General features: G+C 38.9%; 1 long non-coding RNA gene across 2 annotated transcripts in view; it reads left to right on the top strand.

Moving 5' to 3' along the window:
• The window catches only part of LOC111546304, a 211,934-nt gene that overhangs the window by 137,880 nt on the left and 47,290 nt on the right, over positions 1-26,764 (top strand). Inside the window, exon 4 of one of the 2 annotated variants that reach the window (XR_004228693.1) lies at positions 429-546. The exons of the other annotated variant lie outside the window; for it this stretch is intronic. This is a non-coding gene — a long non-coding RNA (uncharacterized LOC111546304). The remainder of the gene's footprint in view (positions 1-428; positions 547-26,764) is intronic. 2 annotated transcript variants of the gene reach the window in all.

Raw genomic sequence — 26,764 nt, 5'->3', positions numbered from 1 at the left:
ATGCCTCTGCAAAAATCAAAGGGAGAGAATATTATGGCAGGCACATGAGCATAAACTGATGCAAAACGACCATCATTGCAAAGTATTTTACTTCCATGGTATCCAGAAAAGGTGATTCATGGTATGAAGATGAGAAGTTTAATCATGAGATTTTGAAATGAGCCTCAAGAATGATATGAGAAAGCACATCTTGGTAGCTTTTGTTCTTTCCCTGATGATCACCTCCTGCTCACACAGTCACTTCTTCCTTCAATTTTCCCAGATGTTGGAAGTCAACCTCATTGTTTCGGTTCATGAATTATATTGTGCAATAAGTTAAATGAAAGGAGTTGAATTGCAATAAAAACAACAGTAAAATTTTTATGAATTTCACTTTAGGGAAGAGTATAAACATCTTCTTTGTTTTTAACTTATCAATTTTCGATCAGCTTTTTAGGAGCAGCCTTTCCAGCTTGCTTTTAGGAATGATAGCATCAGCAAACACAGGAGAAAGAGGCTGGATGGGCCAGCAGCTGTAAGACGCCAGGATATTGGAAGCTTCAGCTGGTATGTCTGAGTCATGCTCAGTTTTGTGGTCCCTGTTTTTATTCCCAAAATGCTTTAATAGTGACAGAGGGTATTGAAATGTATGGCTATCCTGAAAGTATCTGGAGTCTTGATCCAGTTTTACAAGGCTGGAATATTTGCATTCTTTCTATCTTGTAAATTACAATCACCAAATGCTTCTATAGAGAATTTTTTTTGGCTATAAATCTCTGAAATAAGTTAATAGTGCATACTTTTTAACTTTTATGAATGGCACATTTTTAGATATGGGTTTTTGTTGTTGTTGTTGTTGTTGTTTTGAGACAGGGTCTCTCGCTGTCACCTAGGCTGGATTGCAGTGGCATAATTCTAGCTCACCGCAGCCTCAAACTCCCAGGTTCAAGTGATCCCCCAACCTTAGCCTCCTGAGTAGCTAGGACTCCAGGTGCATGCCATCAGGCCTGGTTATTTAAAACAATCTTTCTTTTTCTCGTGTAGATGGGAGTCTTGCTATGTTGCCCAGGCTGGTCTCGATCTGCTGGCCTTCCTTAAATAATCCTCCCTCCTTGATTTCCCAAAGTGCTGAGATTACAGGTGTGAGCCACCATACCTGGTGGAGATATATGATTTTTAAAGCCATAAATGCTCATATTTGCAAAGGAGCTGAGAGATCTAATACTAGGATTTAAGTCCACTGCTGAGTTAAAAGCCTGGCATAGGAGAATGTTTGTTGAATGAACGAAAAGTTATTTGCTATATGAAACAGCAATAAATATATCATCTGGGTCACTGACTTACGTACCGCCATTGCTTTAGTTAGGTCTAATATCCCATTTAAATTAAAATATTGGACTATACTGTACTCTATTATATGTTGAGTCAGATTTCTCCCAGTCATAATAGAAGAACTACTGTAAGTTACGTTAATACTTGGAAGCCACTTGGGTACCCTTTAGTGCAAAGAGACTGTGCTGATTGAACTTCCGCTCACGTAGCTTCTGTAAGTCTTAACCCCATTCCCAAGGAGTACTTTGAGCCTTAGGAAACCCTGGCTTTCTGGATTCTCTTTCTCGTGGGATGGGCTAATGATGGGGGTAGGGTGGGAGTAGAGCAATTATTTTTTGCCAACTCCAACCACTGCAGGAAGACGCCAGCTACAGAGGTCAAGTTTCTCTTGTTTACTGGCCGTGGACATTTCTGTTGCGTAGTTCTTTTGTTTTCTCTGGGTGTAATCTCTGTTGCACATGGAGTTCAGACAATGTAGATGACCCTGTCGTCCACGGACAGAGTTCTCCGTCAAGACATTGTTGTCCCTCACTGGGCCAAAGTCCCATTTTAGTACGAGAGAGAGAAAAACAAAAAAAAAGAAACAATGGAGACAAATTTAGACACTGATGGGAAAAGAAAAGCAGTGCACTGTCCACCCCGGCCCTTTGAAGCTACGCCCACCAGGCCATTTCCTTTCACCTTCTCAGGGATTCCCAGCGATGCAGAAGCGCTTGTGTGTGCCAAAGCAGAGGGCAGATGATTCACATGTAGCTGACCCTTGCCACGTTAAGTTCATGTCCCAGGAGATGCTTCTAAAAAAAACTACACTCCACGTTTCCAAACAGAAGCAAGATTAATCTCTCCGTTAAAATCTAGACGGGATCATTATCAGGTTTATTTTCCCACCCACGCCTGGCCAGCATTAAACCCTGCGCCAGACGCATCTTAGCACATTCCACATTCACCAGCCTGCATCCTCTGACGGGGGATAAAGGGGCCTCTGCTGCGCCCATTTTTCGCTTCTTGGTCCCATTCTGAAGGAACAGCTTCATCTCATGTATTCGTGTGCTCTCTGCTCCCCCTAACTCTAGACAATGTAAATGGACTCGGTGACGGGAGGAGGCATTTATCAGCATGTAAGATGCATGAGGGGGTTTGAAGGTATTCGCGCTGTGTGCTATTTATGCTGGGATGTATGTGTCTACTGTAGAGGCCTGATAGTCAATGTAACAAGCACTAAGAGTGCAATCTCCTCTTGCACTGTCTTGTTAATGAGCTGTGAAACTAGACAGATGCGGCCGTAAATACATAATACTATTTCACATGGGGAGAATGTCTGGTTTGACATCATCTATCACGTCACTGGAAGGTCTCTTTTTAGCAGGTCACGGAGTGTCATCGTAAAGTGTTTAATAATTACTTACATATTTAGTGGGAAATTCCTTATAGGTGCATATCATTGGCGTAATCACAAATATATACATTCCATTTTCAAGCAGTTTTAAAATCTCATACACAGGATCTATACAGGTGTATAAGGCACAGTTATTTGACCATCTATATGTACTAATAACCTATATTTTACTTAATTTAAGTGGATGCAACTTCTGGAGCACAACTTTTCAACCTGCGAGCTTTTCTTCTAGTTGCAGTTCCTGATGGTGTCATTTCCCTCCATTATTTCTCCCCTGAAGTCTCCACTTTTTAAACTTATAAGAGAGGGAATGTGACGGGCAGCAGAGAGGAGAAAAGTAGGTAGCAATCAGAGGTATGTGATTGAAGGAGGGAATTGTAAGACCAGGGCTGAGAAAAAGAAATCCAATGTTGACTCATTTCTTTTTAATCCGCAATAAAAATGCAGCTGGTTTATTGTAAATGAACATGCAGTTACCATGTCTGAAATGGTTTCAATATAGAGAAAATAAAGGGACGCATGCCAAGGGACAAGTGCACAGTCTTGCATGGCTTTTTTTTTATAATTTGCCTAAAATACAACTTCCTAGTTTTGCAAAATACACTGTCCCACCAAAGACCTAGACATCTTTTGCCACAGAACTTCACACAGTTCATTTGATAGGTTTCAAAACACTATAGGATGAAAACTAGAATTTTTAACCTTTGAATCTCTCCATTTCTCTCTCCTCAATACCTTGTGCACCATTTATATGGTTCTGGCCTAACAGAATCTCACCAGGACGGCTCAGAGCTCGCTGTGCTCAGCAATGCCTGTCATCCAGGTCAGCCCTACTCTCCTACATGTTTTCCTCTGCACCCTCCTCCCCCGGCCCATCTCATTTCCCATCTCTTTTCTTCCTTACCTTCCCCTTGCTGTGTTTCTCTCCTTGGTTTGTATTCAACCCTGTAAGTGGTAATTGCACTATTTGGTGCTGAATTTTTAGGATTCGAATTGGAAATGAGGAGGTTGTGTCACGGTATATGAAGCAGAATGATGCCGTGCAGCGAAATTAGGGGAGGCCATGTAGAGGGAGTTCCAAATAGAGAAGGAATTTATAGTGGATGTTCTTTATACTCCCTAAGGGACTGACTAAAGACTTCATAAAGGTAAAAATGATTACATATTAAACTTTTTATTGTCTGTTGTTTCAATGTCATGCCTTCCTATTTACTTAGCGAACATATGGTCAGTTCGCTGACCTCTCTTGCTCGTGATAGGATGCATACAACCTGGGCAAGAGCCTGTATTTGGTCCTTTGTCTAAATTGTCTCCTTAATCATGGGGCTTCATCATCACAGGACCAGACAGAGCTGTCTGTGAAAGACTGGAAAGGAGAGCTTCAAACAGAGTTTCTCAGCTGCAGGCACTAGTGACATGGGGCTGATCATTCTTGACTGTGGAGTGTCCTATGCACTGGTGGATGTTCAGCAGCAACCCTGACATCTACCTACTAGATGCTGTAGAAGTCACCACCCACACCCACCGTGTGAGAATCGCAAGTGTCTCCCTACATTGCCAAAGGTACCCAAGGTGGGAAAATCAGACCCCATTTGAGAAGCGCTAGGTTAGGATCTTATAGCAATCATGACCTTCTTCCCGTTTCTTTACTGCATCACATTGTTCTGCTTCAGAGCATTTGAACCACCACTTCCTCGTCCTGGACTTAGCTTCCCCAGAGCTTTACACACCTCACTTCCTGAAATTGTTCTGCTCAAAAGTCACCTCAAAAGATGGTAGGGAGATCTTCCCCAAACATCCCTTCTTAAATAATGTGTTCTACCCTCAACTGTTTTACCTTCTTTCTCTCCTTAAACTACAGCGTTTATTCCTACGTGCATTTATCTTGTATTCTTATTTGTTTGTGTTGGCTTCACTTACTAGAACTTAAACTCCTCAAGAGCTGAAACTTTAACTTGTTCACAGTGTATTCTGTGCAATACCTGGCATGCAGAATGTGGTCTGCATATTTGTTGAATAAATGAGTGACTGCTGAATCGGAGCCACCAGTCCTGCTGCAGACAAATCCAGAATCTGAGCCTGCCTGTTGGGGAGAAGCACGTGAGGGAATTTGCTCATGTCCAAAGCTCAAGTGCCCACAAACCTTTCAGTTTCTATTCATTTATCATTGGTTAGTACTATGAATTTTTCCCACCATGGAAGATTTATAAAAAAAAAAATAGGTTCTCACATTCATTGTGAATAAGCGTTTGGTATTGAATCTTTCTTTCCCGTGGAAAAGAACATTGTGACACCATTGTTATTCCCTTTTCCTTTTCTAAATCATTATCAAGATGTTAAAGGAAGTGATGCTAGTCATTCAACCAATGATTCCATCCCTGAGTCAAATTTCAGATCTTTAATTTTAAGAAATTATATGTTATCTAATTTTAATAAATTATACACATATAATTTTTTAAATTAAAATAATACATGTACACATTGTTTGCTTTGCTTTGCTTTTTCTTATTGAGCTGGTTTCTACCCTGGAAGGAAATGAACTGTCGAAACAAACTGGTGCCAAATGTGCTGGAACTGTGTTTACTTGCATCAAGAGTGTCCCTCTCATAGAGGAACTACGGTTTTGCAAAGAGCCTCAACATCTGTGTGGACCCTAGGGCACAGGAGTTCAAACTGTTGGAATGTTACATTCCCAGAGAGGAACAGGCAGTGGATTCAGGTCCCCTTGGAGCATTTATCATCTAGGTGCCGCCCTTACTGTCCCTTGAAGGAAGTATGGCTTTATGGTCAGAGAGAAGGTCTATAGGTCAGTCAATCTGGGTTCAGATACAGCCTCCGTCATCCACTAACTGTGTTACCTTGGTAAAGACGCCAAATTTCTAGGCCTCAGTTTCCTCATCCATGAAATGAAAATAGATAGTTGTATCTGCCATGCAGGATTGTTGGGTTATTAAAGGAGATTATCCTCATGAAGCCCAGGAACAGTGCCTGCAGTATGGAAAGTGTTTTAAACTGGCAATTTTTGTTGTTGTTTTAATGCAGTTTAATTCCAGTTCTGAGAGATAAATCCTGCCAGTACTGGCGGGGAATATTTTCTGGTTCGACACTGCTCAATTCTGGCCTATTCTAGGTAGGAAATGGGAGAAAACAATGAGTTCTCATTTTTTATTTAAAAATAATATTTATCTTACTCCTCATTTGCATAAGTAGTATTTATTCATTATAGAAAAGTTGAGAAATAAAGAAGAGAAAAAATGAACTGTAAATTTTCAACATTTATGTGTTGAATTTAGTGATGTCTTTGTGTGTTTGTGTGTGTGTGGTGTGTTTATAAGCATGGAAAAATAAAGTTAACAAACCTATATATCCTTAACAAAACCTCATTTATTTGTTTATTTTTTACATTATTATTAGCTGTTTTGTAAACACACACACACACACACACACACACACACGCGAATACAAAATAAATCATTCCTGTCCTACGATCCCGAGGCCACACGGTCAGGATTTTTCCCACACATAAGTTTTAGATTTGTTTTGAAATCTAATTTTTATATTGTGAATTTTTTCATTTGCAAAAGAAATTAACCAATGGAAATGGCTAAAATGCAGAGAACTGCCCCAAGTGACATTGCAAGAACTCATATATGGGGTACTAGTGAGATGAACTCCAGCTTGTAATGAGACAGTACTGGGTTCTAATACTCCCTCCAATGCTGACTGACGGTATTTAACCTCACCAAACCTCAGTGTTTATATTGGTGAAACAGGGACAATAATGGATCAATTACATAGATTACATATCTAAACCAGGTAAAGTGCCCTGCTTAAGCCGAGTGCACAAGATGACCTTGTTTGTATTGGTTGCTCCACTTTCCTGCTACATTCAGGGTCCGCAGCCTGGCAGTAAACCCCAGTGGGCTTGTGCCTCATCAGCAGAGAGTCCACTCCTCCACCCTCGTGATTTCCAAGGGAATCTTGGAGGGGTGCTTCCAAATGTTATGGTGAAATTCTGAATTTGGGGGTCCCCAGATATGCATATTACCTGCATAAGAGCTGAGAACACGAAATTGGTGATCTGTAACTCAGAGTGGGAAGGAGTAGGGTGGTTGGTGATTTCTAAGTTGCTGGAAAATGAAGGTGTAAGGCTGAGCTCACTATTTATTACAGCTACTGACTGGAAACCAGAGCTGAGGTTTTGTTGACCTCCCAGAGTCAACAGCTCCAACCCTGCCCTTTATTGAATTTTCTGTATTGGAGTCTTTCATTTTTCTTTAAGATCTATTCTTTTTATTTTAATTATTATTATTATTTTGGAGATGGGGGGGGTCTCACTATATTGCCCAGGCTGGTCTCGAACTCCTGAGCTCAAGTGATCCTCCCACCTTGGCCTCTTGAGTAGCTGTGACTACAAGCACATGCCACTTGTATTAGTCCATTCTCACACTGCTATAAAGAATTGCCTGAGACTGGGTAATTTATACAGAAAAGAGGCTTAATTGGCCCACAGTTCCACTTTTTTGGGGAGGCCTCAGGAAACTTATAATCATGGCAGAAGGCAAAGGAGAAGCAGTCATCTTCTTCACAGGATGGCAGGAGGGAGTGAGTGCAAGCAGGGGAAATGCCAGATGCTTATAAAATCATCAGGTCTCGTGAGAACTCACTCACTATCATGAGAAATGCATTGGGGGAAACCGCCCCCACGACCCAGTTACCTCCACCTGGTCCCACCCTTGATGCGTGCGGATTATGGAAATTATAATTATGGATGAGATTTGGGTAGGGACACAGAGCCAAACCATATCACCATTGCACCCTGACCCTGGGTCTCTCATTTAAATACATCAGATTCTTTTGCTAAAAAAAAAAAAAAAAAAAAGTTCAGAAATAACAGCCGTAAACAATATTACTGTTATAAAGAATTTCAAAAACTTGAAAATGTTTCTTATGTGAACTGTTTAATAACATTCATGGATATTGTCCTCTTCTGAGTCCTTAGATGATGTTCCAATATGCTGTCTGCCTGGTATTTTTTTATAGATCCCATTAGGGTTCACCGCCGCTTTCTACTTTAATATCATTTGTGTGTGTGTTTTAGTATATTTCTTTTTTAAAGAAGGGTGGCTTTAACTATACTTGGTGTTTTCCAGCATTTATGTGATTGGCTCTTTTAGGTTTCTCCCTTTAGCCTCTTTAATAATGCCAGCGGACACTTTGGACAAAAATATGAGACATATGTTTTTGGAAAAAAGTTGTGTGGTATAGGAGAAAATGTCATACATGAATTCTATATGAAAAAAGCTTGGTAGCATCCTATGACACCATCTCAATTCTGTAATATTTAGTGCTCTCTCACACGCACAGTACACATGCATCTTGTACTTTACAGATGCAAGTACTCAGTAAATTGGCTTTTTGGACAGAATGAATAATCATATCATTATAAAGTGGGATTTTGACTGGTTCACATGTTGTTGCACAGACTACTCAGCATTTTTCAAATTTTCTATAATGAATATGCAGAATTGTTGGAAAACAATACAATTTTACAGAGATCGTTTCTAATTCCCCAAATAATGAAATCAAACCTACATTTCTTAGAAATCATGTCTATTTTATTCTTGGAACCATGCTTTTCGTAACACCTAAGTTATTTGTCTCATATCTGCTTAAAGTCTTTGCTAGATTAGAAACAACTGGAGGTCAGAAATGAAATCTTCTACTCTTGTTAAATTACCCCTACTTAAGAGATGTTCAAAAATATCAGGTGACCTACTCAGCTGTGTCAGAATGAGAACAAAGATGATCAAGTGTTAATAAATAGCTCTTCCCTCTACCCATCCAATTTGTAGTATCTGTTGAAATCAGTCCTCCACTATAATATGAAAAAACAAAAAAATTACAAAATCCGCTTTGACCAAGCTCTTATTAAATTGATAGTGGTGATATTGATGTGATAAAAGTTTTAACCATGAAAAGAAGTGATGATCTGATATTTTTCATCAGGACACTAAAATACATACAATTCTGGCATTTCTGACATTTAATTCAGAGAATTTTATTTGTATGCTATAGCTAGATAATAAATAATTAAACCAACTTTGATTAATTAAATGCCATTTAACCTCGAAATATGTTTTCTTCTCCTTAGGTCCTGTCTTGGTGCCTAAAATTCTTACCAAATTAAGGCAACGTTTGTGGGGTTAAACTCGTCATCTGTAGTAGGCTAATAGACTGCTATTAAAATGCAAATATGGTTCATGAGACGGGAACCATTAATACATTAGCTTCTACTAATATTTTATTTTATTTATTTTTTTTGAGACGGAGTCTCTCTCTGTCGCCCAGGCTGGAGTGCAGTGGCTGGATCTCAGCTCACTGCAAGCTCCGCCTCCCGGGTTTACGCCATTCTCCTGCCTCAGCCTCCCGAGTAGCTGGGACTACAGGCACCCGCCACCTCGCCCGGCTAGTTTTTTGTATTTTTTAGTAGAGACAGGGTTTCACCGTGTTAGCCCAGATGGTCTCGATCTCCTGACCTCGTGATCCGCCCGTCTCAGCCTCCCAAAGTGCTGGGATTACAGGCTTGAGCCACCACGCCCGGCATCTTCTACTAATATCTTAAACTTGATACAAGTATCAGATTAGTTCATGGACAAGCCAGGAACAACACTGTGAGCATAGGGAAAAGAAAAGACACATTTTAATGACACCATAAAAGGAATCTGGGACACAGAGAGATTGCTATAGCTCAGATGTGGTTGGAGAATTCTGGGTAACCAAGAGTCCACATAGACCTTTGGTTGGTTAGAGATCTCAGAATGCTTGGGTTCCAGAGCCTGAAGATAGTTTTCTCGGTAAGAGGCATCATTGACTCCCTGTAGGCAGAGAGATGCACACACATTTCTGCCTTGCTACACAGCAGCCTGTGTCACAATTCCATGTTATTACCGCTGTTCCCTTTTTTGGAATAGAACGGGTCCATTGTGGAAAGCACCAGAGACAAGGATATGTGGTCACTGTTTTTTCTGAAGCCCAAGAAATGCAAAGTGTTAACAGGAGTAGGCGGAGTCTCTGAGTCCCAGGGCTTCTTTCTGCACCTAGTGAGAGAACAGTAATACTCCTCACTCCTCCTTACACATAAGGAAAATTCCTCCTGGAAGAACAGGAGGTGCACCAATTTGCTAATATACAGCTACCAGTAATGTTAACAATACTCTCCAAGTGATGAAGTAAGATAATATGACCAAACTGAAACCTCAAATGAACTCCCAAGAAAAGATGTTCACGTGTCGGAGAGAAGCTGAAAGTTCTTGTGAGAGCAACTTGGCAGAGTCTGAAGTGTACACCAAAGAGCTGAAGGTGCTTCTTAAAAGAACAATGCTAGTTGGGGAGATGGAAGCACAAAGGAGGTTTTAAACATCAAGTGATTCTGAGAAAGCATCAGAGAAAAGAAAAAGCATTTTGAATAAAATAGAATACTTAGACACATACTAACTGAAATGCCCAGTTGAGGGGCAGATGAGAGTCGCAGCTCCCACTCCCAAATGCAACCTCATCACAAAATCACACCTGAGACAGCAATGGGGAAATGACAGTTAACCAACCGATCTTCTAAACGTCTGCCCTGCAGGGAGCTGTATACTTGCTTTTGTTTTCTTCACTTTGGGTTACTCTTAAATCAAATTCAGTGTTTCCGCTATTGCTAAGACGCTGGAATACTGTCTGGTAAATGAACGGGTCCTTTGCCAAGTAATTGGAGCTCACTCTTGCTAAAGGAAGAACATTGTTCACTAAAATAGTTTGTCTTTTGATGCCAAAGGAAATCGAATTGTAATCAAGGGCTGAGAACGGACTGAAGTCATCAAGGCTGTCTTGCTTCAGATTTGGCAAACTTACATGTTCCCAGGCTTATGAAATATAATTTATGTTTACAAAAGGGAGAGGCTTCATTACACTGGAAATTTGTTTTAAATAATGCCGAAGTGAACCACTGATGGAACGGCCAGCATCAAAATCCACGGTGGCTCCCATGGATCACTAGGATATACCGGGCAGCACAGAAAAGCAGGAATTTAGGTTTTGTTGAAAGAACTCAACAAAGAGACAAGGTCTCTGAGTAAATTATGAAGGCTTACTATTAATATCACCATGCTGAACTATCTCCGAGACGCCACTGTGGGTTCTTGTTTTTGTTTGTCTGCTTTGGCTCTTATTTTTGTTTTTAAGGAGGTGGGTATAAGAGTATATAGAGTGAGAGGGCACACACTTTTATTTGTAGATCCACAATTTCCTTGCATTGCCCTAATGATTTATTCAAGTTACAAGTAAATATCATTTAATTCACACGCCAAGGTTTTGAAGTTACACTTGCTACATTTGAGGAACCCAGAATTAAGGCTTATATGGTTAAATAATTTTCCCAAAGTCTCCTAGCTAGTAGGTTACGGAGACAAGATGCAAGTCCAGGTTCCCTAGAACCGAAAGCGATACTCTTTCCGCTCTGTTCCCTGTGCTATGCTTGATGTAAAGGTCAAGGAAGGAAAAAAATAGAGTGAAAATAGTTTATACCTACCACTGAGTTTTCCTCGAGAGCTGTCATGTCCAGAAAGGCCACTTTTGCCCTTATAAAGCAGAGAACTGAGGCAATTTATTCACTGCCTCCAAATAATCTTTCTCAGCCCTGTCTTTTGGGGAGCATAGGGCATTAGGTTGACCTCAATCATCTGCAGGATACTGCTCCATTTTTCTTTGCCTTCTAGACATGGCCATAAGCAATAATAGTGACAGCAACGCTTTGAACCAAATAACAGCGAGTCAAGCATTTGGTCTTGACTAGATAAGGCTTTGGAATATGCAAATTTAGAGACCATCTTCCAGGTCTGGTAACTAAATTCCTGTACCTGGTAAGAACAGAGAATGTAGAACACAGAAAGTAACAAGAATTTCTTCTCACTTGCTATATACAGAGGAGAAGGCATTTTCCAGATGTTAGTGATGAATTCAGTGATATCTAATTTTTTAAGTATTTATTTTTGTATAAAAAATAGCATTCATCTTTGTCTAAATGGAAAATGATGGAGATGACTTTTTTCTTTCATCTTTTAAAAATAATAACCGGTTGGCCTCTAAATCTTTTAAGTTATTGTAATATTCATCAAAGTGATAAAAAAAGGTTAACTAATGCAATTATTAGATTTTATGGAAGTCACAGGGTATGCTACAAGCTTGGACTTATCAGCTCCAGTTTTATTTATTTCTTTTAATTTAACTAGATTTCATTTAGCACTGTCCCACACTTGGAGACACAATTCACTAAGCTAAGAAAAGACAACAAAAAAATGCCTTGAGGACTAACGGGTCAGGATGTTTTGGTTTAACATCATAACAAGTTTCTATATGGAGCCGTTTTGCTCGTTGGCAGGGAGTCATGGGTGTCTAGTGCAGGCTGCCATAAAACTCAGTCCTTTACATAAGCGTCTGACTGCCAAGCTGTCCTCTGCCTTTCACCCAGCAGCTTTGGAGTGTTTTGGTTAACAGAGCCAATGCACTTTCCTCCACATAAAGGGAATTACGATTCCACTGGAGGCTCAAAGGGCAAAATTAAAGTCATCAAAAAACTCTGATTCAAGTAGGCATTTTCCTTGAAAATGTGAAACACGCTTTGATTCACCCCCATCTCTTGCTGACGGTGCTACAGAGGAGATGCGTCTGGCTCTCTATCCCAGAAGACTCTTTTAGGTTGGTTAATTCCACCCTCCACAAAAACAAGGGGATGCAGTTTTTTGGCAGAAGGAGGTGAGAAGAACATGCAAAGTAGAGCACGGAATTTAAGCAGGAATTCTCTGCAGCTGTTGTCAAATGGAATAAAAACAGTGTCACAAACAAGGCAACTAAGGAAGCAGAGGTTAAACGTGAAAGAGTCCAAACTGGTGATGGTCCGAGGGATGCCTAGGTAAAACCGGAACCACTCAGCTTCCTTTTGAGAGACACCTCTGACCCCTCCTGTCGGAGCAGGTCCTGGACCATGACTGCTGGCCTTTGATCAAATGACAGCATCCTCTGAGCACGCACCCCTCTGCCCGGCCTGGCTGCTTCTTGGAGAAGAAGATGAGTCATTTTTCCCTAGTGATGGAAACATTCTCTCCATGTCTTCTTTCAAAGTTTATGGACAATGATTGCATTTTATGATCATGAGAACAAAGTGCATCGCTGTGAATGTGAGGAGTATTTTCCCCCTTGGCAAAACAGTTGTTTTCCACTTTTCCATGTGTTGCATCCTCAGGAAAGACACTCTGGCATAGATTTCCCCAAAGAAAATCTTTATTCAGATACACTTTAATCATAGAAGAGCATACTTGGAAAAAAAAAAGAAAGAATCCTCACTGTTTATGGAAGTCCTTTAATAGCTTTAACGTCTAATGAAGAAAGAGCTGGGAAACTCTACCATGACAAGCAGATATTTGCTAGGACTTTTTTTCTTTGAGTTTATTAAATAAAGATTAGCCCTATAATCCTAAAATGTTCCCACATTTAAGCTACTGGTTGTTTCCCATTAGACAGGCAGTAGTGCGATCGTGGTTTTACTGGATAATGCCATGATTATATATTTTAAAATACAGCATAGTATCATTATTGTTTGTATTCACAATCAGCACCTGGAGCCATAACCTGTGTCTTACAATGATTAGAATTCAAACAGTTGCAACAGCACTTCCTTTGAATCATGATCTAATACGAGAAACAATACAGGGCAAATAAGTAGATTTCCTCCTCTTGGGCGACTTGAATATTCCCCATTGTGTGTGTCTTCACTGGGATTGAAAACGGGGAAACATTTGACAAAAGGTTTCTCTCACTTCCAGATGAGAAGTCTCTTTCTCACTATTCTTTGTCTCTCAGATAAGTTAATATACTTTTCCCCCTTTTCAACTAAGACCATGACTAAGTTCAGAGGACCTCACCACCTAAGTGTGCAACAATTGTTGGAGTGGAGACTGGAGTTCCGGACTGGTGGGGATCCCTTGGAAATGTCAGTGTGCTATTTTCATAGAATGGATTGGTTCATTTCGGCATCTGTAGTTGACCAAAAAGATGAAAGTCGAGGGCCAAGATATGGACTTTGTGTATTGTTACTGGGCCACTGAGAAGTAAGAGCGTCAAATGAGTCCTGTTTTCTGTTTTGCCTGCAAGGGAAAGCTTCCTGCCCTCTGAGCTCAGAGGAGAGACGAGTTTGCAGGAATCCCTCCCCAGTTTCCCTGTGGACTCTGTGCACGGTGGAAGTGGAGAAGAGTGATCCAGCTTTCTTCAGTGGGACCCTCCTCACCCATCCTGATGGGTAGATAGAAGATGCCGCCACAGGGGCTGCCCTGGGATAGAGCCAAGGAGAGCATTGACTCATTCGTCATGTGCAGACCTTTGCGGAAGATGCCGATGTGTTCAAGGCATGATCCTTCATGTAAGGGGTGACGTCACTGCCTAATTCAAACTCATTCCGGGCCTAAACGACCTCATCACAGAAAGGCGATTGTCTTGGCTCCTACTACGTGGCGCAATTCTTTTCCTGAACATCCCTGACCATACACCGTGCATCCTCATCCCTGACTTTGTTATTTCCCCTACACCTAGAACACATTTGACAAACATTAATTCCATTTTCTTGTGAAGGCAAGATAATCTTCAGACTCTCAGTGTCTTCGTCTCTAAAACAAGGGGTCATCTGTGCTACTGCTGCTGCTGCTGCTGTTTTCCTCATGGGTGTCTGGAGGGGAGCTGAAATGAAAGGGTGGAGGTATCTGGATCCCAGGACTGCTTCTTTTTATCTGCCGTACATACTGCTAAAATTGCTTTTGAAAAATGGGCCCCACTGCTTTTAAATTACTGAACTAGATAGTATCGCAGGCTTCTTTGGCTATAAAATTCTGTGATTCTAGCATTCCTGGGAGTGAGGATTCAAACTGACCTGCAAGGTTATCCTAAGGCATTCAGCCTCCAAAGCCCTCAGCACTGCCTCCCTAACCCTTGTGAGAACTTCCATGGGACATAAGGGTCACCTGACATCTGATTTCATTCTAGATTGCAGCCTTATCTTTTCAAACAGCTTGACAATGTGGTCAAACTAGACCCTCTCTAAGTTTCAAATCAACTGATACTTTCTGCTCTAGGTCTTTGTTGATACTATACTCTGCTCAAAATCATATCCATCCTACAAAATTCATCTCAAAAACTAAATATTACATCTACCACACTTACCATATTTTGCTATGTGAGATTCTTGTTTGTTTGTTTGTTTTCTGGGTGAACAATTCAGGAGCTGTGAGTACATTCACAGCCTTAATGTAACCATCACCACTATCTAATTCCAGAACATTTTCATCACCCCAGAAAGAAATCCTGGGCCCATTAGTAATCGCTTCCCTTTCTCCCCTCCACCCTGCCTCTGGCCACCACTAACCTACTTTCTGTCTGTGCGAATTTGTCTATTTTGGACATTTCATATAAATGGAATTATACAATGTGTGACCATATGTAAGGATTTTCTCACTTATCATGATGTAAACTTTGAAAAAGTTTCATCCATGTTGTTGCATGGATAAATGCTTTACTTTCAAAATTGATCCCATTTTATTGTATGAATAGACAGTATTTTATTTGTCCATTTATCAGACATTTGGGTTATTTTTAATTTCCGGCTATTGTGAATAATGCTGCTATGAATATCCATTTTGTGAACGTATATTTTTGATTCTCTTGGGTATCTAAGGGTGGAATTGCTGAGTTATGTGGTACCCATGTTTAAGTTTTTGAGGAACTGTCAAACTCTTTTCCACAGTTGCTGAACCATTTTACATCCCCACCAGGAATGACAGAGAGTTCTGATTTTGTATATCCCTGACAACACTTTTTATTCTCCATCTTTTGATGTTAGTCATCATAGGGGGTGCCAAGTGGTAACACATTGTGATTTGATTTGCATTTCCCTAGTGAATACTGATGAGCATCTCTTCACATACTTAATAGGCTAGTTGCATATCTTCTTTGGACAAATGTCTGTTCATATCTTTTGGCCATTTTAAATTGGGTTATTTGTATTATTATTGTTGAGTCCTAAAGTTCTTTACATATTCTCCGTGAAAGAAACTTATCAGGCTTAGTTCTCATGTACGAATATGTTCTCCCATTGTCTGAATCATATTTTCACTTTCTTCATAAAGTTATTTGATACACAAAAGTGTCTAATTTTGATGAAGTCTAACTGATCCTTTCTTTTGTTGCCTATGCTTTGGTGTTATATCTAAGAAACCATTGCCTAATCCGAGTTCATGCAGATTTAAGCTTATAAGTTTTCTTCAAAGAGTTTCATAATTTATGTCTTACATTTATGTGTTTGACTTGAGTTAAATTTTTTAATATCATCCAGAGATCCAACTTTATTATCTAGAATGTGGATATACGGTTGTCATAGCATCATTTATTGAGAAGATTTTGTTCCACATTGAATATTCTTGGCACCCTTGTTGCTAATCAATTAATTACAAATATAAGTGTTTATCTTTGGGCTGAATTCTTTTCCATTGATTTATATGTCTATCCTTATACCAGTACCTCAACTATCTTAATTACTATACCTCTGTATTAAATTATGAATTTGAGAAATGTGAGCACTCCAACTTTGTTCTTTGTTTTCAAGATTGTTTTGGCTATCGTGGTTGTCTTGCATTTCCATGTGAATTTCAGGATCAGTTTGTCAATTTGTACCAAAAAAAAACCAGCTGGAATTTTGATAAGCACTGCGTTGAATTTGTAGATCAAGTAGGGGAGATTTGCATTCTTAACTATATTGTCATTTGATTCATAAACATGGTATGTGTTTCTATTTATTTAGATATTTTATGATCTCTTTCAATAATGTTTTATAGCTTTTAGTGTATAAAGTCTTGCACTTAGTTAAATTTACTTCTAGGTATTTTATTTTTTTGATGGTGTTTGAAGTGGAATACCATTGATCCTTAAACAACATGGGTTTGAACAGCGTGGGTCCACTTGTACTCAGATTTTTTTTCAACAAATATAGTTGGCATTGACAGGTTTGTCTCTATATTGACAGGTTTTTGCCTCCACAACCAAACACATTGAAAATACAGTATTCATGTGATGTGAAACTCATGTATATGAAGGGCCTATTTTTTTTATATCCATGGGTTCTCCAAGACCACTGTAGGGCTTGAATTTGTGTGGATTTTAATATTCACTGTCAGTCCTGGAACCAGTCTCCTGCAGATACCAAGGGACAACTGCAGTTTTCTTAATTTCACTTTCAGATTGTTCACTGTTAGTGTATATAAATACAATTCATATTTATGTATTGATCTTATGGCTTACAAACTAGCTGGTCTCATTTATTAGTTCTCATGATCATTTTACCTCTTTCTTTCCAATCTGGATGGCTTTTTAAATCTTCCTGCCTAATTTTGCTGGCTAACACCTCTGGGACAATGTGAATTAAATGTGGCAAGAGTAGGCATCTTTGTCTTATTTTTCATCTAAGTGATAAAACTTTAATTTGTTCACAATTAAGTACAATGTCATCTGTCTTTTTTTGTAGTTGTCCTTTATCAGGTTGTGGAAGTTTTCTTCTGTTCCTCTTTGTTAAATGTCTTGTCATGGGAGAAACTGTCCAGTGCGTTTTCTGCTTGTGTGCTTTTTTCGTCTTTTATTCTGTAATATATTACTTTGATATTTATATGTTGAACTAACCTTGCATTCCTGGCATATATTTCATTTTTTTCATGGTGCATAATCCCTTTAATGTGATGCTGAATTGCATTTGTAAGTATGCTATTGAGGACTTTTGTGTCTATGTTTATAATGGATACTAGACTGTGATTCTCTTTTCTTGTCATATCTTTGTTTGATTTTATTAGGGTAATATTGGCCTTAGAGAATAGTTGGAATGTTTTCTTTCTTATTATTTTTCAGAAGATTTTTGTAAAGGATTGGTATTAATTCTTCTTTAAATATTTGGTAGGATTCACCAGTGAAGGTATCTGGGCTTGCACTTTTCAAGTGCAAAATTTTAAGGGAAGAAGTTAATGGTACACGCTTCAAGGGAAGTATTAGAATTTCTAAATCAATCTCTTTACTTGTTATATATCTATTCAAATTTTCAATTTCTTTAGTGATGTTTGGTAGTTTATATCTTTCTAGTAATTTGTCAGTTTTATTTATTTGCTTGATATGTTTGGCATACAGCAGTCCATAATATTCTCTTACAATCTCTTTTATTTCTGTAAAGTTAGAAGTAATGACTTTTTAATTTTTTTAATCCTTGGTTTTAATTATTTGATTCTTATCTCATTTTGCTTTGTTAAACTAGCTAAAGGGTTGCTAATTTTGTTGCTCTTTTCAAAGTACCAATTTTTGCTTTTGATATTTTATATTTTTTTCTGTACAGTCATTTACTTCTGCTGTAACTGTTACTATTTCCATTTTTAAGTTTCCTATTATTTTAGTAAAGTGAAAGGTTTTAATGTTTACATGAGATTTTTAATCTCTTTTAATGTAAGTATTTATTGCTATAAATTTTCTTCTAAACTTTGGCTGCAGCCTATAAATTTTGATGTCTTCATTTTCATTCTTCTAAAAGCATTTTATAATTTTACTTACGATTTCCTCTTTGACCAGCTGGTTATTTAGAAATATGTAGTTTAACTTTCACGTACTTGTGAATTCCCCAAATTTCCTTCTGCTATTTTTTTTTTTTTTTTGAGACGGAGTCTCGCTCTGTCGCCCAGGCTGGAGTGCAGTGGCCGGATCTCAGCTCACTGCAACCTCCGCCTCCCAGGTTTACGCCATTCTCCTGCCTCAGCCTCCTGAGTAGCTGGGACTACAGGCGCCCGCCACCTCGCCTGGCTAGTTTTTTGTATTTTTTAGTAGAGACGGGGTTTCACCGTGTTAGCGAGGATGGTCTCGATCTCCTGACCTCGTGATCCACCCGTCTCAGCCTCCCAAAGTGCTGGGATTACAGGCTTGAGCCACCGCGCCCGGCCTCCTTCTGCTATTTATTTCTAATTTCATTCAATTGTGTTTGGAGAGTATACTTTGCATGATTTCAATCATTTTAAAATTATCAAGACTTTTTTTTATGACTGAACATATTACACATGCACTTTAAAAAAGTGTGTATTGTGCTGTTATTCAGTAGACTCTTGTATGGAAGTCTTTTAGGTTTAGTTGGGCTGTAGAGTTTTTAAAATCTAGTATTTGTGGACCTTCTGTTGAGTTCTTCTATCTGTTATTTAAGTCTTAAAATTATTTTTGAATGTTTATTTGTTCTTTGAAATCTATTAATTTTTACTTCATGTATCTTGAGGCTCTGAGGTGCATGTATGTTTATAATTATTACTTTTTCTTGATGTATTGACCCCTTTATCATAAGTTTTCTCTTCCTGTAGTATCGATTTTTAAGGCTATTTTGGATGAAACACACACTCCACCTCTTTTTGGTTAGTGTTTACATGGTATATACTTTTCTATCATTTTAATTTCAACATCTTTGGTTTCTTTAATCTAATGTGTGTCTCTTGAAGACAGGATATAGTTAGATCACTTTTAAAAAATTAATTTTGCCTATCTCTGCCTTTTGACTAGTATTTAATCCATTTTCATTTAGTGCAATGACTAATAAGATAGAATTAATGTCTTCTTGTATTAGTTTTCTAGGGCTACCATAAGAAAATGTCACAGACTGGATGGCTTAAACAACAAGAATTTATCTTCCTAGAGTTCTGGTTGCTAGAAATTCAAGGCAAAGATGTGAGTAGGTTTGGTTTCTTCTGAGGCCAGTCTGCTTGGCTTGCAGATGACCATCTTCTCTTTGTGTCCTCACATTGTCTTTCTTTCTGCATACACATTCTGATGTCTCCTTTGTGTTTTTAATTTTTTTCTTTTTATAAAGATGCCAATTAGAGTGGGTTATGAGAGCCTATCCTAATTGCCTCATTTTAATGTAATCTTTTTTTAAGCCATATCTCCTAATACTGACATACTGAGGGTTAGCATTTCAACATAGAATATTTTCAGGGAAACAGATTCATTGACATTTTGCTGTTATTTTTTTCTTCTATATGTGTGATGTCTGTTTTGTTCCTTGATTCCTCCATTACTACCTTTTTTAATGTTAAGTAGATATTTTGTGTGTACCATTAATTCTTTTGTCATGTTTATTACATTTTTGAGTTATTTTCTTAGTGGTTTCCTGGGGATGACAATTTATTTCTCAGTTTATAGCAATCTAGTTCAGGTTAATAATTTAATTTCAGTTGTATGCAAATGATATCATTACACTATGTAAACACATCAGCATAGTTTTATAATTATTGTCTTTAAAATCATATAGGAGGAAAGAAAAGTTATAAATAAAAATAGATTTATATTGTCTTTTATATTTACCTATGAGTTACCGCAATTGATGCTGGTGGTCTTTATTCCTAATATGGTTTTGAGTTACTGTATAGTGCCCTTTAATTTTAGCTTGAAGGATTCCCTTTATTATTTCTTGTAGAGCAGGTTTCTCCTTCATTTTTGAAAGGGAGTTTTATTGGATACAAAATTCTTGGTCAAAATTACTTTCCTTTCACCACTCTGAATATTTATTCCCACTGGTCTGGCTTCCATAGTTTCTGATGATAAACCCTGTTAATATTGAGAATCTTTTATATTTGATGAGTCATTTCTTTTGTGCTGCTTTCAAAAGTCTGTTTTTGTCTTTGGCTTTCAAGAGTTGGATGGTTGAAATGATGTGTTTATGTGTGGATGTTTTTAAATTTATTCTATTGAAGTTTGTTTGCTTCCTGGATGTGTGTACTAATGTTTTTCATCAAATATGGGAAGTTTTTAGACATTATTTCTTCAAATTATTCTTTCCTGCCCTTTTCTTACTCTTTTATTATTCTGGAACTCCCATTATGCATATGTTGGTAACCTTTGTGATGCTGCACAGGTCTGTGAGACCCTGCTCATTTTTTTATTATTGTGTTTTTCTCTCTGTTCTTGCTCTTCAGACTGGATAGTCTAATTGACCTATCTTCAAGTTTGCTGATTCTTTCTTCTGCCAGCTGAAATCCACTACTGAGCAGTTTAATACATTTTTCATTATAGTTATTGTACTTCCCAGCTTCAGAATATCTACTTGGTTCATGTTTTTTATTTCTCATAATTTTCTTTAGTTTTATTGTTGTCATTGTTGTTTATTTGTTTTGAGACAGGGTGTCACTCTGCCACCCAGGCTGGAGTGCAGTGATGATGACAGCTCACTTCAGCCTAGACCTCCTGGGCTCAAGCAATCCTCCCACCTCAGCCTCCTGAGTAGCTGGGCGTACAGGCGTGTGTCATCATGTCCAGTTCATTTTTGTATTTTTTAGTAGAGATGAGGTTTTGCCATGCTGCCCAGGCTGGTCTTGAACTCCTGGGCTCAAGTGATCCTCTTGCCTTGGCATCCCAAAATGCTGGGATTACAGGCATGAGTCACCATGCCCAGTCTTCTTTAGTTTTTTTAGACGTGTTTTTATTCAGTTATTTGCTCATACTTATAAGCTGACTTAAAATTTTTGTCTAGTAAGTCCAACATCTGGACTTCCCCAGGGAAGGTTTCTAATGATTGCTTTTTGAAAAATGTGTACGGGCCGTAGTTTCCTGTTTCTTTGTGTGCCTTATAAATTTGTGTTGAAAACTTTGTATTTAAAATAATATAATGTTGCCAATCTGGAAATTGGAACCCCCCCACCCCAGGGTTTGTTCTTGTTGTTGTTTGTTTAGTAACTTTCCTGGACTAATTCTTTAAAGTCCATATCCTTTGTCATTTACAGCCACTGAAGTCTTCGCTTAGTTAGGTTAGTGTCAGCCAATAATTGGCTTCAGATTTCCTAAAATGTTTTGAGCCAATAACGATCCCAGCCTTTTTCATGGGACTCTGTGTGCATATTGGGGCACGGCTTCAGCACTCCAGGAGGAAGGTCACCACTCTTTGAAAGCTTTTACTTTCTGTTTTGCAGGCTCTCAAGGTCCTCCAGAGGTGAGATATTAGGGCCTTCTCAGGTCTTTCCCAAGTCTGCCCACTGTTCTGCACATGCACATGGCCTTCTTCCTTCCCAGGAATATGCCAGAGTTTCTCAAAGTCTATGTACATCTCACTCACCAGGTTTTCCTTTAAGATTCTTCCTCAGAATGCTCATGATGTCTCCCTTGCCAGCAAACTATCACAAGGACAGAAAACCAAACACCGCATGTTCTCACTCATAGGTGCGAGTTGAACAATGAGAAGACTTGGACACAGGGCGGGGAACATCACACCCCGGGGTCTATTGGGAGGTGGGGGCAGGGGGAGGGATAGCTTTAGGAGAAATACCTAATGTAAATGACGCATTAATGGGTGCAGCAAACCAACATGGCACATGTATACCTATGTAACAAACAATGCACATTGTGCACATGCACTCTAGAACTTAAAGTATAATTAAAAAAAAAAAAAAGATTCTTCCTCATTTGCCCCAACCATATCACTGCTTAGGCAGCCATAATGTTAAGCAATTTCCAGTAACTATTTTCAGGAAATGTTCTGGAGAAGAGACTGCAGTGAGCTTGTTCTTATTGTCAAATAAAGACGAGCCTTGCACGCCAGTGTTCCCGTGGAACTTGTAAATAGATTAAACGTGGACAATGCTCTAGAAATGGGGCTTTGGAGATTAACTGCAAACCCTTTCCGCACTGTCTAGTGGCTTGTAGGCTGCTGATTTTTGTGTCTAGTATGATTGCAAGACTTAGTTTTCAAGGCTGCTGCAGAGCTGGAGAGTAGAGGATAGAAGAGAAAGTGAAAATGTCACAAAGCACACTGTTTGGCTCACTGTTCAAGATTCAGTTGTTGTTATTAAACAAACATTTCTCAGATGGTTGCAGATCTTTGGACAACTTCTACAGTTCTAAAATGCTGACTTTGTGGATCATTTTGTCAGTGTTCTCTTTGCTGTTACCAAGGAGGGGATTTTCAAAGGTCCTTATTCAGTATTTCTGAGGTGACTGTCCTTTGTCATATTCAATGTGTTTACGTTAGCTTGTTTCTACTCACTCACCCTATACATTAGTCCAGTGCTTTTTATCTTTTCTAAATGCCAAAGCAGCAATAGTGGATCTTTTGTGTTTCGAGTCTATACTGTTGGGACTTGAGGTATAAATCTCCTTGGTAGAGCTTCTTTGGCAAAGAATTAAGGGAGGAAAGCAGAATCCCACTGGAGTGCGAGCAGGTTTTGTCCTTCACTTCGGCTTTGGAACTCACAGTTTTGGTACCTGATCAGTAATTAACTTGGGCAGAAGCCTTGTGGATAATGTGACAGACAGACCATATTCTTCCTGACATAGCTGTAAGATCTGTTTGCTGTTTCAGCATCCCTCCATCAGAATCCAGAGAGTTCTCACATATGTGCGTACACAGGGAGAATGGAGCTCGTTCGTGTTAAATGATGATATTGCTATTATAGTAATCAAATTAAAAGACAAATGAAGGCAAAAGCTATATAGTAATGGGAGTCAAGATGGCAACAGGAATTTTCGAAGAATACGGCTCTATTATTTCTACATTTTAGCAATAACATGCAAACCCATATAGTGTTATGCATGGGGATTGAATCTAATTAAAATGTGAAGAGCAATCCTCATGTTGTGTATTATGTAAGCCGTAAATGACAATCAGAGGTGCCAGGAAAGCCATTCTCTCTCTCTTTTGCACAAGTTAAAGCATATAATGAGAAAAAAACAAAAGATTGAACTGATGTGTCTGTTTCCAAATTGCTTTACTAATATATGATTTATTGAGGACTTGAGTGTTAGCCTTCTGTATCTTGAGAAGTACTTACAATGGGAGAAATTAATTTGCTTATTTACTATTTTTGTCTGTAGGAGTGGAGAAAATAGTTGCATGTTACCAGAGATATGCCAATTTTAATTCAAAATATTGGAGTATAAATATTAAAAACTAAGTTTCATGTACCATCATTTATGGTTCTGATGAAATGACTTTTGCCGTGTGGTTCTTTAAAACCTGGAAAACATTTTTCTAAAGTAATTTACGTGTCTTTCTAATTTAAGGTGAATTGTCATATTAAAAACAGCAACAACGAAAACACCTTGCCAGTACCTTCCAACTTTAAATTTAGACACTTTTCAAGAACATGAATATGCACTGTTTTCTATACCACCTACTGGGAGCACCTGCTCTGTGTGGTGGCACCTTGCTATTCCAGGCACTGAGAGTGCAATAGCAAGCCACACTGTTCGTTTCCTCATGGAATTTTAACATATAGGAAGAAGCAGCGGGGCAAAAAAATGTATCGCAACAAGCTGTGCTCTCTGAGGGCTATTGTTTTGGAGAGACCCAGAAGTAAGCATGGTACAAAGGGTTGAGAAGGAAATACAGCAGGGTTTTCTACAGGAAAACACCTAAAAACCTAGATAGTACCATGGGACGTGGGAAATGAGGCAGAGATGGAGCCGGCGTGTTCCATGGAATAATTTATTTTGGAGTTCTGAAGCTGCACTGCCCAACGGAAATATAATGTGAGCCCCGTGTGAGTCCCAGTCATTGTATTTTTAAAAAGTAGAAATGAAACTAGTGAGATGATGGTAAAAATATGTTTTATTTAGCCCAGTACATCCAAACTGTTACCATTTCAACATACAATTAATGTGAAAAATTGTTAATGGGTATTTTACACGTTTTTATGTATGTTCTCAAAATAGGTGTTCTTACAACACATCTCAACCCTTGTATTTAATTCTTATTGGAGATAATTGGTCTATGTTTAGACTTTATAAAACGAACTGTTGCAAGCTATATTCACTTGCTCAAGTTGTTTCAAACATTTCAAGTTTTCCAATAACTGGATGAAGTATCATCAGTTTTTAAATTTAAATTTAAGTTAATGAAACTTAAATAAAACTTGAAATTCAGTTTCTCATTCACAGCGGTTCACACATTCTCACCAGTGACCCTCTTGAGCACTCTAACTGGACAGCTCAGGTCTGGAGGGCAACCTGCATAGGTTGCTACCATGCGTTGGCGACGTGCCTGGTTGACATTGGGCAGACAATAAGTGTTTGCTGAATTAGATTCAGTGAAGCAGCTAAGACCTTCAGAGGTTAAGTGACAGGTTCAGCATCCCCCAAATAATAAAAAGTTATGAGGATAAACTAGAACCCAGGCCTCTTGCCAACTCATAACATCTTAGAATAGTGTTTAGTGCCTGAGTTTCAGAAAATAAATTTCAAAAATTTGGATCACAGGGGGTTTTCTGAAAGTGTTTCCCAATCTACTTAAGTATATTAGTTTGGAAAGAGAAAGAGAGAGAAAGAGAAAGACAGAGAAGCAGAAGAGTTCAGATAGCAAGGGGTGCCTCCATTTATTGTTAAAAGCTTGGAGATGCGGTAATCATAGACTAAAGGAATGATGTGCTTTACTCGGCCTCATTTACCCACAGAACATTATGATGGCCTTGGAAAGTATCTAACTCAAGAGTCTGGATGAATTTTCTTTTTCACAAATAAAAGTCCGCAGAAGTATGCAAGAGTGTGTGATAGTTGTTCAGGCTCAGAGCTAGAGCCGAGGCAAATGACCCTGGGCAAGGTGTTGGGGTTTGTGCAGCTGCCTTCAAGAGGGGTGGTTGGAATCCAGCTTGTTGGCCTCCTTGGGGAGCAAGTAGGACCCAATCTCTCACCCATCCTTGGTTATAGAGCTTTAAGAGCTGGAGGAAGTCACATTTGGGTTGGAAGTCTTTTCTGGGGAAGGATATGATTAGACTAATGAAATAATGGAATTAGAAGGTTTGTCTTTCCTACAGTGAAAAAGTTGATTATCTTCAACTTACAAGGTATTGCTCTCCTTGTTTATTTTCTGGAGGGAGAGGAAAAGAACAATGGAGTAAGTACGATATTATTGGCTAAAAATAAAATCTTTTTGGTTTAACATTTTCTCAGTTTGATTAAAACATTAAGTTTTCATCACAATTGAAATGAAAACAATTAGTGGCAAGACACTCCATTTTAAACAAGTTTGACCTGTTTGAAATGAACCTTGTATAAAGCCAGTCAAATTTTTTAAAAAAGGACTGTAGGTTTGCAGGGTCACATTTATTTATTTATTTAGCTTTGGGAATTTTGCAATTAGAAAGAAAACATCACCGTTTCATAGACAGATACCTCTTTAAACAAACCCAAGACAAATGACAACTACCACTGGGGTCATGTGGTCACTCTGTCCCCTCTGGGGTATGTGCTCCTAAGAGGCCATACGATGGGCCCATTCAGAGGGACCCACCTGCTATGGAATCACGTTTTTTCCAAACTTTACCATTTTCCAAGCTTCACTGACACACTTAAGTTGAGCTTTCTAAGATAGTATTTTGATAAGGCAGATGGGAATGAGTTTTGAAGAGACTCTAATATAGACTAAAGAAAAGCAGTATGGCTTTCAGCATTATGGAGCCCTTAGCTGGTTGAAGTTGAGTGTTTCATTTGGGAGCAGGGTTGCATACCCCCAAAATGTGTGAGTCGTCTTGACCACTGATGTGTTAAAGTCTACTCTAATCGTCCCCAAATGACTGACAAGAGAACAGGAGGTACTTTTAATGAAAATTGGACACATATTTGGAGGCTGACATGAGTAATTTTTGTTAATAGCCATAATCGTCATAAGTTTTATCAACCTAAATAACAGGCTCGGCCGGGCGCGGTGGCTCAAGCCTGTAACCCCAGCACTTTGGGAGGCCGAGACGGGCGGATCACGAGGTCAGGAGTTCGAGACCATCCTGGCTAACACGGTGAAACCCCGTCTCTACTAAAAAATACAAAAAACTGGCCGGGCGAGGTGACGGGCGCCTGTAGTCCCAGCTACTCGGGAGTCTGAGGTAGGAGAATGGCATGAACCCGGGAGGCGGAGCTTGCAGTGAGCTGAGATCCCGCCACAGCACTCCAGCCTGGGTGACAGAGCGAGACTCCGTCTCAAAAAAAAAA

The sequence above is a fragment of the Piliocolobus tephrosceles genome, chromosome X, assembly GCF_002776525.5.
Source record: "Piliocolobus tephrosceles isolate RC106 chromosome X, ASM277652v3, whole genome shotgun sequence".
NCBI lineage: Eukaryota > Metazoa > Chordata > Mammalia > Primates > Cercopithecidae > Piliocolobus > Piliocolobus tephrosceles.
This window is presented reverse-complemented; position numbering and strand designations above follow the sequence as displayed.